This window comes from Pinus tabuliformis, chromosome 1_1 (genome assembly GCF_031772625.1).
Source record: "Pinus tabuliformis cultivar Carrire ecotype Pingquan chromosome 1_1, CPIR1, whole genome shotgun sequence".
In the NCBI taxonomy this organism is placed as follows: domain Eukaryota; kingdom Viridiplantae; phylum Streptophyta; class Pinopsida; order Pinales; family Pinaceae; genus Pinus; species Pinus tabuliformis.
The window spans coordinates 971809032-971819433 of NC_142297.1; the positions used below are offsets into that span (position 1 = coordinate 971809032).

Consider the following 10402-nt stretch of genomic DNA (forward strand, 5'->3'; position numbering starts at 1 on the left):
ACATACCTCATAGTCAGACATTGTGCATATGCAGAATCAGAAGGTAATGGCTGATTTCAAATGAAGAATTCAACCTTGTTCCTTTGGTGCCATCCCAAAATAAAAATAACAATAAAACTTGGTCGGCCATAATAATAGTATTATAATCTAATTGTAAATTTAGTGGAGCCGTGAAATTTGATAAACGAATTTCTATAGCTATACTAAATTGTATGAACTATAATTACTCGAATAACTGATATTTCGAAATACAATATAGTTATGAACAAAATAAGATTTCGTCATTTTAATATTTGATTGAGTGTTGTAACCATTATAAAGTCTTATTACAGGAACAGAGCAACTTAAATTTCTTTACAATATGGAATTAATTTATTTCAGGTAAGGAAACATGGAAAACCCTCCCCCAAATACACTAATTCGACAAAGAAGCCCAGAGTTGTAAGAGTTTGCAAGGTGTGTTTTGAGGAGACAATTAGAACCATATTAGAGTGCAATGGGTTCTTGCATGGGTTTAGGGGTAAAGATACTCTATAAGTTATATAAGTTAATGATTGCAATGTTTACTTATATAAAGTGTTTATGATATATGATTAATAATTTTTTTTTGGAAATTGGAAGAGAAAGATAAGAAAGCAGAGGCACTGAGGTTTGTTGTAAATCAATTAAAAGGAAGGAAAAATGTCTCCAAATAGCGGGATTTTTCAAGTTTCCTTTTCAATAGGACTAAATTTTAGTTGGAGCTTTGGAGTTGGCCTCAAAAACATTGATTGGGTACTCTAGAAATCAAGACCTAAATATCCAAGCTAGTCCATTAGATAAATTCGTCTTGGACAAAGGTTGCAAAGGCTAAGATGAGAATATCCACTTTTTAATATGGGTTTTAAACCTTCCATTTGAGAATGCTAAAAACAAGGTCAAGATCTTGAAAAGAGGTCCTTGATTTTACCAAAACTCAATATCAATGCTTAATCAATGGTGTGATTTTTTCTATTTGGGTTTGGCCTTGAACTTTGAGATCTATCTTTGGGTCTAGTTATCAATTTTTCATTTCATTTATGTGTTGAGAAGGTCTTAAGGGCTATAGGGGATAAGATGGTTATTTTCCAATACCCCTCCCTTGAAACCCTATAAAGAGATTGTGTGCCCCATTTTTTTGTTGTAATATTTCAACCACAAGCTCTTCTTATGAGGATGCCCCTAAAGGGAGGGTATGTAAAGGAAGTGAAAAAAGAACAAAATTATGTGTTAAGTCAAAGGAGGGTTATAGATTGTAGGTGCATCTAGAGGTCTCGACAAAGGTGAAGGGGAATGGAGTTTACCTCCTATTGCAACACCTCCTATTCCACCATTCGAGGTGCTAAAGGGCACTGACTTTAAGGGTCATAGGTGAAAGCTCACAAAGATCTTAAAAATGAGAAGGTAGGAGTGATTTAGCATAGGATTGATTCTTCAACAGTTGACTTTTTGGGTGAGATTTCCCAATAAATGGAAAAAATTGAAGCGCTACCACCTACAGATTAAGTAGAGTATGAGAAAATGTTTCCTAATATTCAAAGAGTCTCTCCATCTTTTTTCCATGAGATCCATGGCAAGTATGTTCAAGTGTCAATAACTCATGTTAAGATATCATCTTTGATTTAGGGCACATATACTCCTTCAACTAGTGATGGAGAGTCCAACCAATGAGTAGGCAAGGTTGTTCATTTACAAGGTTGACATTAAGCAAGTATTCTCCCTCTCTGCCCAACTCTAAGATGAGGAGTGCGCATAATGGACTTATTATTGTAAACAATTTCAAATATTGGATTATATTCAAGTTCAAGGGCTTGAAGTGGTTACCTCAACCTACAAATCTTTAAAGGAACTATGTGTTTTTCAATTAGACCCTTATGGTCAAGGAGTTGCAAAAGAGGAAGGCCTTATGGCTATTTTTAAGGGGTTGGCCTAGGCTCACTTATGTACTAACTTCTTTTTCAAATGACAAATGTAACTTCGGTTACTATTACAATAAACTAAATTACTCTTTTATCACTTGTTTATTCTTGTGTATTATTGATCCCAAAAAATTAGATCATGTGATAAGTAACCTCTACTTGAAGGGTTTGTAGCAATTGTTCAATATTGTAAAAGTTTACAATGTTTATCTTTGACTAACTTGCTCATGAACAAGGCCTTTCAAGGTATTCTAAACATATACCTAGAACAATAATTTCCAATATTATGTGATCCCTCTTTATTGACATCCATGGAGGAATGTTATTATTAATAACAAAACCAGGTCGCACTAAGTAAGTTGATTTGAGATCTCAAAATGGATTGACACCATGAGCTACTAATGAAAGCCTAAGATTATAGAGAGAACCAATGACCCCTAAAACACTAGTGAAGTGATGGGATAACACCAAATTCATTCAAGGAATTTAGCTAAGTGTTTTACTCCACTTAGAGTTTCAGGTTGGTAGTTTAAGAATATTCCATGGTCCTAATGAGAACATCATATAGAGAGGAAGACATAACCCATTTCTACAAGAATTGGATCCTTGTGTTCTATGGCTTTATGAATACAAAACCATCTTCAATGAGGTGGATATCATCTCCAACAACTTGATCCATGCATAGGTAAGTTCAAGAATCATTTCCTTGGTTAATGTTTCAAATTATTTATGTCCTCCTACCTATCAGATTGTTAAGTATGTTCTTTAACACATTCCCTAACATGTCCTTTGGGTTGGATCTAGAATGTATCTTGCAATCAATGTGTTTTTCCAAAATATTTAGAATTTGAACCATATTCACTACTATCCTAGGATTTGTAATGACTTTATTTCCCCACTCTATAACTTATCTTTGAGAAGGAGTTGCCCAGGTTCTCCCCCACAATTATGGTTTACTTGGAGTTGATTGGTAATAGATATATAACTAATAATGGAAGATACATACTAAGCCTCACTATTCCATTTCAAATCATGCTTTGGATAGGATCTTTCTAAAACAAATAACCTACCAAACTACTCTATATGGCCTCAAATTACCATGAAGGTTAGGGTAAATAGATAATGCCCTCATTATCCTATTTTTTAGTTGCACACACCTTTCGTGATTTTGGTCACATCATAATTCTAGTTAGAGAGAAAAAATATTATTATCTAGATGTGGAACCATCCACAATGCATGACCTATTCTTGTATCTATTTAGTTTTTTTTTTTAATGTTAATGATGTTTCTTACATGAATTTGTTGAAATGTTGACATTGCTATAAACAAATTGAATCGATACAAAATGATTTAGTGTCTCCTACATATGCAACAAAGGAGGATGCCATTGCAATAGTTTTTGGGATTGAGAGGAGGGGTCGTGTACATGGGGTTGGCTTTGGAGTCATTCCAATTGAATTGTTTGGAAAAGAGTGTGCTTACAAGAAGAAATTGCATAATACAAAAGAGAAATTGAGAGAAAAAGACAAGGAACTTGGAATATTGAAAGAAACTATTGAAAAATTAATGGAATTGAAAGTTGCCACGGAGGTGGGAAAAGAAAATGGTCGAGTTGATCCAAAACCGATAAAAAATGTAAGAATTACACGTGTAAACTATTTTTTTTTTTATGTATGCCATATTTGGAGATTGGGATTTTAAAAGCATAGTGCCAATATGAACATTATTGCATTGTTGTATGATGTGTAATTAATCAAACATTGTTTTTGTAGCTTAACCCTTCATCTTCTGATTTCATGGTATTCATGCAAACTATTTATTTTTTAGCAGAGTTCCCTGAGCCCTAGTTAGGCTTCGCCAAAACAAACTCCATTGAATTTAGGACAACATATTCCTGACCAAATTGGTGACTCAATAACATAGGTAAGTTCTATGATTGTTTATTTTCTTATTTAATATTATTTTCTTATTATGTGGAATCTCACAAGAATTTGTTTATTGGCAAGGTCAACCGCAATTACTACCTTCAAATACAGAGTTGAAGGGAAAAAAATGTTTACTTACATCTTTTAATGGTCAAGTGAATGTTGCAAAGGGTTACATAAAAAAATTGAACCAATCTTTGTCATGCCCAATGGAGAATAATTAAGAGAAGGATATTATTTTGTGTGCTCATAATCAATTTTGGTTGATCTTGATTATGAAAACAAGATTAAGCATAGAAGTAATCTATGCGAGAATAGTGCAGATGCATTTAACACTTTTATATGTTGGAAGAGCAATGACATTCAATTGATCAGTGATTGAGAGAAACGACTTGGGAAATTACTATCCCAACCATTGATTATGATATTAACAACTCTTCTTCAAGAGGAACGAGGGATGACAAGTTCTAAAGTTGAGTTTTAGTATTCTTATTAATTATGGATTGAGTTCATTTGTAACTTTGATTGAATTGATGGAGTTCATTTCAAACTGTAAAATTGAATCTGTATGCAACATTGAGACTTTGAAAATAATTGCAAGTGTTGAAACCTTACTTTATTCCAATGAAATTAGATGCATTTGTGGACATTAGAAGACCATATTGTTTCCCTTTGAAAGCAAATATGTGGAGAATATTTGGGGGAAATGTGATTGTCCATAAAATTTAGATCAGATTTGGGGACCTTGTGGCTCTTTTCCTTGGACCCTAGTAGTTCTTGGAGGTTGTATTTGTTGGAGTTAGTAGACAAAAACCTAATATGACTAAGAAGATTAGTGTTGGAGCACTTATGGTTTTCGAGAAAGGTTTAGGGGTTCTAAGAGTTAAGGGGTTTAAGGGTTTAGCAGTCATGGGTCAAGGGTAAAGGGTAAAAAGTTAGGGCTTAGGGGGTTTAGGGGTTAGGGGGTTGAGGTCTAGGGAGATTATGGGTTATAGGTTAATAGATTAGTGGTTAAGGGCTTCAAGGGTTAAGGGTTAAGCACTAAGGGCTTAGGGGTCAGGGTTAAGTGCTTAAGGGTTATGGGATTTAGGTGTCAACAGGTTAAGGGGTTAAGGGTTTAGGGGTTTAGGGGATAGGGGTTAAGGGTTAAGGGTTAGGGTTTAAGAGGATAAAATGTTAAGGCTTAGGGGATTCAGGGATTCTAAGTTAGGGGTTAGGGGTTAAGGGGTTAGTGACTTAGGGTTTAAGGGATCAAGGGGTTAATGGTTTATGAGTTATGTGTATGGGTTAAGGGATTATGGCTTTGGGTTTAAGGGATAGGGAGTTTACTTATTATGGGTCGTGAAAAAGGGGCCCCTTATCACAATTATTGGGGGTTCACCTATCAATTTCTATAGCCCCCCTGGCCCCTATGACATGAGGTCCTAAGGATCCTTCTCATTCTCTAATGCTATGATTATAGATATCAGTAAATCATGCTCAAAACTCTCACTTCTACCCATCCATGCAACCCTTATGTCCCCTTACCCCATTCAATACACCAAAATATTCCCATCCGCAAAATTTCATGAGAGTTAAACAATTGGAGGTGGTTATTTAACAATCGCCTCTAAAAGTCTAATTCTAATTACTTTTTTGGGGGGATGGGGTTGTTCAAAACTTCCTACAAAAGTTACATTGTCATGAATTTTAAGGGTGGTTAAGGGATTCTAAGTTAGGGGTTAGGGATTAAGTGGTTAGTGGCTTAGGGTGTAAGGGATCAAGGGTTTAAGGGATTATGGCTTGGGGGTTAAGGGGATAGGGAATTTAGTGGTTATGGGTTAAGGGCTAATGGGTTGTGATAATAGGGCCCCTAATCCCCTTATCACAACTATTGGGGGTTCCCCTTATCAATTGCTCTTATTGCCTTCCCTTTATGCCCCATAGCCATTATGCCATGAGGTCTTAAGGCCCCTTCTCATTCTCTAATGCTAGGATTATAGATTTTAGTAAACCATGCCCAAACCTCTCACTTCTACCCATCCATGCTACCTTTATGTCCCCTTTCCCATTTAATACACCAAAATATTTTCCTCCCCCAAAATTCATTAGAATTGAACATTTAGAGGTGGTCATTTAACAACCACTTCTAAAGGTTTAATTATAATGAATTTTGGTGGGGGATGGGGGCTTGTCAAAAAATGCCTCCAAAATTTACATTGTCGGGTTGTCAAAAAACCCCCTTTAAAATTCACAATAATTGAACTTTTGGAGGTGGTTTTGGATACCCCCTCTCCCCCCCTCCCACCCACCCCCGGGGAAATAAATAAATAAATAAATCATGAGAATTGAACTTTTAGAGGCAGTCGTTAAATGACTACCACCAAATGTTAAATTCTCGTGACTTTTTTTAGGGAGGTTTTCAAAAATCGCATCCAAAAGTTAAATTCTCATGAATTTTAGGGGGGTTTTCAAATAACCACCATGAAAAATGTATTTTGGGGCAATTATTTAACACACACTCCCCCAAAGGAAAAATCATGAGAAAACACTTTTAGAGGCGGTTGTTAGAAACCCCCTGCCACAAAAAAAGGTTCATTTTTCATGAATTTTGGGGTGATTTGAATTGGAAGTGAAATTCACCCATGGTATTTACTCATGGCATTGTAACTCATGAAGCCTATAAATAATGAGTCTCAGTTTGTAAAAGGATAGAGGGATCTACCACGATGTAATTGTAACTATTTTTCTTTATTTCAATAGACTTTCTTTGGGTGTTTTCTTCTTCTCTCTCCACATTCAAGTTTCTCAGATTTTAACCCTAAGATCTGGATCAATGGTATCAAAGCAAATTTTTTCTGGTAGTCATTTTGTCTCATCCTCAACCATGATGAGATCTCAAGTAAAAGATATGACAAAGTCGCTTCTCACTTATATGGACAATGGGTTTTAGCATCCACTATTGTGTGAACCTCTCTTTCAGAAGACCATGGCCGACAACAAACCTTAGCTTTCTGTGATTACACTACATCACATGGAGTCTCTCAACACATGATATCTACACAGGTCTGAAAAATCCATTCCCCTCTCCCCTTAGTGGTTGCTTCCAAATATTGGGGAGAATAAATCTGCAATAGCTATAGGAGATCCACCTATTAATTACAAACCTACACATGGCAATCCTAGTCATTTCATAGTTAAATTTTTTGGCAATGGGGATGAGACCGTTGATGTAAAGAAGATGAATGGAACTGTAGACCTCTAAATGAAGGCCAAAAATGCGAAGGGGGTCAGAATGATGAAGAAGAGAGGGGATTCTTCATCTTCATTCCCAAATGAGGTGTTGGAGCATGTGTTGTTTGTGAATTCGATCAAGGACAGGTGCATGGTTTTGCTGGTATGTAAGGCCTGGAGTTGCTAGAAGGTATTCAATGGAAACTATTATTCCGTCTCATCGATGATCTTGGTGAGGTAATTCCACAAGATAACAAGCATAAATCATAAGGGGAATCCACACTTCTCGAATTTCAACCTCGTTCCTCTCCACTAGGGGGCGGAAATTCACCCCTTGTTCCTAGTCACGCGTAGAGCCTATACATGGCTTTGGGAGCTCAGGCTTAAGAGCATGATTGTCGTGGATGAAAGCCTTGCTAACATAATGCATTCCTTCCTTAATTTCCATGCTCTCTCGCTCACAAATTGTGAAGGCTTAAACACTAATATCTTGAAAATAATTGCAACCCATTGCAGGAACATGCAAAAATTGGACCTACATGAGAGTGAGGTGGATGATTAAGGTGATTACTGGCCAAACTATTTTCTAAAAATTCATGTTTCTCTACTTTCAGTGAATTTTACTTGTCTACAAAGTGAGGTGAATTTTGATGCCCTTGAGAGGCTTGTGGCTAGATGCACTTCTCTAAGGAGTTTGAAACTAAATAAAACTCTTTATTTAGAACAATTGAAGCGACTTCTTGTAATAGCTCCTTAGTTGATGGAGTTGGGTACATGTTCATTTTTTCAAGAGTTCAATTGGTGGAAATTTATATATTTGGAAGAATATTTTAACAATTGTAAGGAACTTAGAACTTTTTCAGGGATGTGGAAAATAAAACTTATGTATCTTCCTGCCTTGTATTATGTGTGCTCAAACTTGAACTTTTTTTAATTCAAGCTATGCCAATATGCGAAGTATGGAGTGGTTCTGGCTTGCTTTTAATTGTCATCACCTATTACGGATTTGGGTTCTTGATATTGCTGGAGACAAGGGCTTGGAAATTGTATCATCAAGTTGTAAAAACTTAAGAGAATTACAGGTTTTTCCAATGGATCCATTTGGCCAGGATCGAGTTAGTGTCATAGAAAAAGGAATCCTTGCAATATCTCAAGGATGTCCTAATCATAATTATATTTCGTATTTTTGTAGGAAAATGACAAATGAAACAATTATTGCAATGGCTCAAAATTGCCCCAGGTTAACACATTTCTACCTTTGTATAATGAATCCATACCAGTCAGATCATTTGAAAAATGAATCTATGGATGAGGCTTTTGGAAAAACTCTAAACATTTGTAAGGGTTTACTAAACAAATTTAAATAATCAGACATGAATTTTGAGATGCGAAGTGCATAAGAAAAAAGTATCTATATTTTAGATCAGGCAACTAAGAACCAAAACAAAATAATTAATTATAAAAATAAATAAAGAGATGAGCTCCAGTGAACAATTTTATGACACAAACTGCATTCCACTACCACACAAATGTAAACATAGCCGAAAACACAACCACAACTCCTTTAGGTTAATGCAATCGACTCAATTTTTTTTTCCCTCTAGCTACCTCCTTTTTCCTTCAAGGTTTGCAACATTTAGGGTCTTCGATCAGACGTTCTTCACAACTCCATTTGTGAACAACTCTTTGGTCTACCTTTTTTTTTCCATATTGTTGCTCCAAGATGACAATTCTAGGGCTATAGAGGTCACCCTTCTTCTCACTGACACAATCCTCTATAATATAGTGAACTAGGGCTAGTTGGCTAGCCCACTTGACTGCTACTTTAGTCCTTAAAAGTTTGCACGTCCTTAGGCCCAATACACCTACCCTTCTACTAGTCTTGTTGTCCTTCACAAGTACAAGACTTAGGGATCTTCTTTGACAATCACCTAATAACCCTCCAACTGTACTAAGACTGCTATCAATTTTCCCAACCATAGTTGATTCTTTTATCGATCTAGGGCCCACAACACTTCCCTCATCTAGGGCTCTTCAAATATGCCACCTAATAGTGATTCGAGTCCTCTCAAAATCACTATTCTTGTGTACCAATTTCTTTATTGTCCAATCTATGAACAAATCTGAACTACTCCTCTTATCATCCTTCTAACAATCTGTATATGACTGAACTAGGGTCACAAATCATTAACATTCCATTGACTAATTGTTTATAGGCTACTTCAGATCTTTGTCCAAAACTCTATGGACAATCCACCAAAATCAACTCTTCTTCATGTCAATCCATTCCTCATATGGCACATTTCTTTTGTTCAATCTTCTACTCAGGTTCCACCCTCCTTTGGATCTGTTATCTCCACACATACTTCTACAAACCATCTTCCAGATTTGTGGTCTATATCGCAGAGAGAAACCGCACTCTAAGGGTCACGACCCCTCTTCTTCTATGCAAATTGTCATATTCTTAAGGGCATACCTTATGGATTGAACATGCTAGGAAAACACCCTAACTAGGGCATTATACTTATATTCTAGTTTCTTTAGAACAAAGCCTATCCACCCATAGAAAAACAACAACTCTTTCCTCCATAAGAGACTCGACCTAGCTCATATGGATCCATAGATTCTAAGAATTTATTTTATTGAATCTTGACCTGAACTTCAGATCTATACAACCCTCAAACTACAGTTACCTCAGTCAATATTACACCTGCGGCTACTTCTATTTTGGCCCTAAATTTTGGTGCAGGTCCTCCTTAGTTTGTGTTGGTCTTTATCACATAACTTTCAACCTACTAACCACCATAAGACAAGTTCTCAACCCTCTTTGCTATTTCAGAATTTGATGTGGCATTCACACAAAAACACCACTAAAAGCACATGCCCAAACTCTCATGAGCCTCCTCTCTTGAGATTTATCTACCAGAAGTGAACCAACAGTATGCCATCCTACTTCCTAGCTTGAACCCATTAAGGTATGTGACATTATTTTGAACCCTCACATGATGATCTTGCTCTTGGTGGATGATCATGGCCTCCCTTTATCAACCCTTACTCATCCCTCTAACTCGACCTACTTTACAACTACATCTCTCCTGGCCTCCTTGATCAAATGAGATCCTTCTCACTTGATGTTATTTCCTTCATACTAATGCCTCCTTAAATATATTTTCCTAGCTATGCCTCTTAGGAACCCTATAGAACTTACAAGTTTTATCCACTTAGACCTTAGGAAATATTAATTTTCCTTTTTAATTTTCTTCTAGATTTTAAAACCCATCTTGGGTCCAAAACCCCTTCACTTCGGTTCTTTTCCCACAAAGCCC

General features: G+C 36.3%; 1 pseudogene; it reads left to right on the plus strand.

Annotated features, from left to right (window-relative positions):
- Window positions 1-7137: 7137 nt before the first annotated feature.
- LOC149217747 (protein TRANSPORT INHIBITOR RESPONSE 1 pseudogene) lies at window positions 7138-8443 on the plus strand (annotated as a pseudogene).
- Window positions 8444-10402: the final 1959 nt, after the last annotated feature.